This window comes from Petromyzon marinus, chromosome 55 (assembly GCF_048934315.1).
Source record: "Petromyzon marinus isolate PM22_M1 ecotype Great Lakes invasive population chromosome 55, UKy_Petmar_22M1.pri1.0, whole genome shotgun sequence".
In the NCBI taxonomy this organism is placed as follows: Eukaryota; Metazoa; Chordata; class Hyperoartia; order Petromyzontiformes; family Petromyzontidae; genus Petromyzon; species Petromyzon marinus.
In genome coordinates, this window is record NC_133721.1 from 3,137,501 (window position 1) to 3,142,500 (window position 5,000).

Sequence of the window (5,000 nt, forward strand, 5' to 3'; positions counted from 1 at the left end):
TCCTGCTCCTCCTCCTGCTCCTCCTGCTCCTCCTACTGCTCCTCCTGCTCCTCCTCCTGCTCATCCTCCTCCTGCTCAACCTCCTCCTGCTCCTCCTCCTGCTCCTCCTCCTGCCCCTCTTCCTGCTCTTCCTCCTGTTCCTCCTCCTCCTGCTCATCCTCCTGCTCCTCCTCCTGCTCCTCCTCCTGCTCCTCCTCCTGCTCCTCTTCCTCCTGCTCCTCCTCCTGCTCCTCCTCCTGCTCCTCCTCCTGCCCCTCTTCCTGCTCTTCCTCCTGTTCCTCCTCCTCCTGCTCATCCTCCTGCTCCTCCTCCTGCTCCTCCTCCTGCTCCTCCTCCTGCTCCTCTTCCTCCTGCTCCTCCTCCTGCTCCACCTCCTGCTCCTCCTGCTCCTCCTCCTGCTCCTCCTCCTGCTCCTCCTGCTCCTCCTGCTCCTCCTCCTGCTCCTCCTGCTCCTCCTGCTCCTCCTAATCCTGCTCCTCTTCCTCCTGCTCCTCCTCCTGCTCCTCCTCCTGCTCCTCCTCCTGCTCCTCCTGCTCCTCCTCCTGCTCCTCCTGCTCCTCCTCCTGCTCCTCCTCCTCCTGCTCCTCCTGCTCCACCTCCTCCTGCTCCTCCTCCTGCTCCTCCTCCTGCTCCACCTCCTCCTGCTCCTCCTCCTGCTCCTCCTCCTGCTCCTCCTCCTGCTCCTCCTCCTCCTGCTCCTGCTGCTCCTCCTCATTCTGCTCATCCTTCTGCTCCTCCTCCTGCTCCTCCTCCTGCTCCTCCTCCTCCTCCTGCTCTTCCTCCTGTTCCTCCTCCTGCTCCTGCTCCTCCTCCTGCTGCTCCTCTTCCTCCTGCTCCTCCTCCTGCTCCTCCTCCTCCTGTTCCTCCTCCTCCTGCTCCTCCTCCTGCTCCACCTTCTCCTGCTCCTCCTCCTGCTCCTGCTCCTGCTCCTCCTTCCCCTGCTCCTCCTCCTGCGCCTCCTCCTCCTGCTCCTCCTCCTGCTCCTCCTCCTGCTCAACCTCATCCTCTTGCTCCTCCTCCTGCTCCTCCTCCTCCTGCTCCTCCTGCTCAACCTCATCCTCTTGCTCCTCCTCCTGCTCCTCCTGCTCCTCCTCCTGGTCCTACTCCTGCTCCTCCTGCTCCTCCTCCTGCTCCTCCTGCTCCTCCTCATGGTCCTCCTCCTGCTCCTCCTCCTGCTCCTGCTCCTGCTCCTCCTGCTTCTCCTCCTGCTCCTCCTCCTGCTCCTCCTCCACCTGCTTCTCCTCCTGCTCCTTCTCCTGCTCCTCCTCCTGCTCCTCCTCCTGCTCCTCCTCCTGCTCCTCCTCCTGCTCCTCCTCCTGCTCCTACTGCTCCTCCTGCTCCTCCTGCTCATCCTCCTGCTCATCCTCCTCCTGCTCCTCCTCCTGCCCCTCCTCCTCCTGCTCCTCCTCCTGTTCCTCCTCCTCCTGCTCATCCTCCTCCTACTCCTCCTCCTGCTCCTCCTCCTGCTCCTCCTCCTCCTGCTCCTCCTCCTGCTCCACCTCCTGCTCCTCCTCCTGCTCTTCCTCCTGCTCCTCCTCCGGCTCCTCCTGCTTCTCCTGCTCCTCCTGCTCCTCCTGCTCCTCCTCCTGCTCCTGCTTCTCCTAATCCTGCTCCTCTTCCTCCTGCTCCTCCTCCTGCTCCTCCTCCTGCTCCTCCTCCTGCTCCTCCTCCTGCTCCTCCTGCTCCTGCTCCTCCTGCTCCTCCTCCTGCTCCTCCTCCTGCTCCACCTGCTCCTGCTCCTCCTCCTCCTGCTCCTCCTCCTGGTCCTACTCCTCCTCCTGCTCCTTCTCCTGCTCCTCCTCCTGCTCCTCCTGCTCCTGCTCCTCCTGCTCCTCCTCCTGGTCCTCCTGCTGCTCAACCTCATCCTCTTGCTCCTCCTCCTGCTCCTCCTCCTCCTGCTCCTCCTCCTGGTCCTACTCCTCCTCCTGCTCCTCCTCCTGCTCCTCCTCCTACTGCTCCTGCTCCTCCTCCTGCTGCTCCTCCTCCTGTTCCTCCTGCTCCTCCTCCTGTTCCTCCTCCTCCTGCTCCTCCTCCTGCTCCTCCTGCTCCTCCTCCTGCTCCTCCTCGTCCTCCTGCTCCTCCTTCTCCTGCTCCTCCTCCTCCTGCGCCTCCTCCTCCTGCTCCTCCTCCTGCTCCTCCTCCTGCTCAACCTCATCCTCTTGCTCCTCCTCCTGCTCCTCCTGCTCCTCCTCCTGGTCCTACTCCTCCTCCTGCTCCTCCTCCTCCTGCTCCTTCTCCTGCTCCTTCTCCTCCTGCTCCTGCTCCTCCTCCTGCTCCTCCTGCTCCTCCTCCTGGTCCTCCTCCTGCTCCTCCTCCTGCTCCTCATCCTGCTCCTCCTGCTCCTCCTCCTGCTCCTCCTGCTCCTCCTCCACCTGCTTCTCCTCCTCCTGCTCCTTCTCCTGCTCCTCCTCCTGCTCCTCCTCCTGCTCCTCCTCCTGCTCCTCCTCGTGCTCCTCCTGCTCCTCCTCCTCCTGCTCCTCCTGCTCCTCCTCCTCCTGCTCCTCTTCCTGCTCCTCCTCCTGCTCCTCCTGCTCCTGCTCCTCCTACTGCTCCTCCTGCTCATCCTCCTCCTGCTCATCCTCATCCTGCTCCTCCTCCTCCTGCTCCTCCTCCTGCTCCTCCTTCCCCTCCTCCTCCTGCTCCTTCTCCTGTTCCTCCTCCTCCTGCTCATCCTCCTGCTCCTCCTGCTCCTCCTCCTAATCCTGCTCCTCTTCCTCCTGCTCCTCCTCCTGTTCCTCCTCCAGCTCCTCCTGCTCCTCCTCCTGCTCCTCCTCCTGCTCCTCCTGCTGCTCCTCCTCCTGCTCCTCCTGCTGCTCCTCCTCCTGTTCCTCCTGCTCCTCCTCCTGCTACTCCTGCTCCTCCTCCTGCTCCTCCTCATCCTGCTCATCCTTCTCCTCCTCCTCCTGCTCCTCCTCCTGCTCCTCCTCCTCCTGCTCCTCCTCCTGCTCCTCATCCTGCTCCTCCTCCTGCTCCTCCTCCTGCTCCTGTTCCTCCTGCTCCTCCTCCTGCTCCTCCTCCTGCTCCTCCTTCTCCTGCTCCTCCTGCTCCTCCTGCTCCTCCTACTGCTCCTCCTCCTGCTCCTCCTCCTGCTCTTCCTCCTCCTGCTCCTCCTCCTGCTCCTGCTCCTCCTGCTCCTCCTCCTGCTCCTCCTGCTGCTCCTCCTCCACCTGCTTCTCCTCCTCCTGCTCCTTCTCCTGCTCCTCCTGCTCCTGCTCCTCCTCCTGCTCCTCCTCCTGCTCCTCCTCCTCCTGCTCCTCCTCTTCCTGCTCCTCCTCCTGCTCCTCCTGCTCCTCCTACTGCTCCTCCTGCTCCTCCTCCTGCTCATCCTCCTCCTGCTCAACCTCCTGCTCCTCCTCCTGCTCCTCCTCCTGCCCCTCTTCCTGCTCTTCCTCCTGTTCCTCCTCCTCCTGCTCGTCCTCCTGCTCCTCCTCCTGCTCCTCCTCCTGCTCCTCCTCCTGCTCCTCTTCCTCCTGCTCCTCCTCCTGCTCCACCTCCTGCTCCTCCTGCTCCTCCTCCTGCTCCTCCTCCTGCTCCTCCTGCTCCTCCTCCTGCTCCTCCTGCTCCTCCTGCTCCTCCTAATCCTGCTCCTCTTCCTCCTGCTCCTCCTCCTGCTCCTCCTGCTCCTCCTCCTGCTCCTCCTGCTCCTCCTCCTGCTCCTCCTGCTCCTCCTCCTGCTCCTCCTGCTCCTCCTCCTGCTACTCCTCCTGCTCCTCCTGCTCCACCTCCTCCTGCTCCTCCTCCTGCTCCACCTCCTCCTGCTCCTCCTCCTGCTCCTCCTCCTGCTCCTCCTCCTGCTCCTCCTGCTCCTGCTGCTCCTCCTCATTCTGCTCATCCTTCTGCTCCTCCTCCTGCTCCTCTTGCTCCTCTTCCTCCTCCTGCTCATCCTCCTGCTCCTCCTCCTGCTCCTCCTCCTCCTGCTCCTCCTCCTCCTGCTCCTTCTCCTCCTGTTCCTCCTCCTGCTCCTCCTCCTGCTCTTCCTCCTGCTCCTCCTCCTGCTCCTCCTCCTGCTCCTCCTTCTGCTCCTCCTCCTCCTGTTCCTCCTCCTGCTCCTGCTCCTCCTCCTGCTACTCCTCCTGCTCCTGCTCCTCCTGCTCCTCCTCCTGCTCCTCCTGCTCCTCCTGCTCCTCCTGCTGCTCCTCCTTCTGTTGCTCCTCCTCCTCCTCCTGCTCCTCCTCCTCCTGTTCCTCCTCCTCCTGCTTCTCCTCCTCCTGCTCCTCCTCCTCCTGCTCCTCCTCCTACTCCTCCTCCTGCTCCTCCTCCTGCTCCTCCTCCTGCTGCTCCTCCTCCTGTTCCTCCTGCTCCTTCTGCTCCTCCTCCTCCTCCTCCTGCTCCTCCTCCTGCTCCTCCTCCTGCTCCACCTCCTCCTGCTCCTCCTGCTCCTCCTCCTGCTCCTCCTCCTCCTGCGCCTCCTCCTGCTCCTCCTTCTGCTTTTCCTGCTGCTCCTGCTCCTCCTCCTGCTCCTCCTGCTCCTCCTTCTCCTGCTCCTCCTCCTGCTCTTCCTCCTGCTCCTCCTCCTGCTCCTCCTCCTGCTCCTACTCCTCCTCCTGCTCCTCCTCCTCCTGCTCCTCCTCCTCCTGCTCCTCCTGCTCCTCCTTCTGCTCCTCCTGCTCCTCCTCCTGCTCCTCCTCCTCCTGCTCCTCCTGCTCCTCCTGCTCCTCCTGCTCCTCCTCCTGCTCTTCCTCCTGCTCCTCCACCTGCTCCTCCTCCTCCTGCTCCTCCTCCTGCTCCTCTTGCTCCTCCTGCTCCTCCTCCTGCTCCTCCTGCTCTTCCTCTTGCTCCTCTTCCTCCTCCTGCTCATCCTCCTGCTCCTCCTCCTGCGCCTCCTCCTGCTCCTCCTCCTGCTCCTCTTCCTGTTCCTCCTCCTGCTCCTCCTGCTCCTCCTCCTTCTGCTCCTCCTCCTGCTCCTCGTCCTGCTCCTCCTCCTGCTCCTTCTGCTCCTCCTCCTGCTCCTGCTCCTCCTCCTCCTGCTCCTCCTCCTGTTCCTCCTCCGCCTGCTCCTC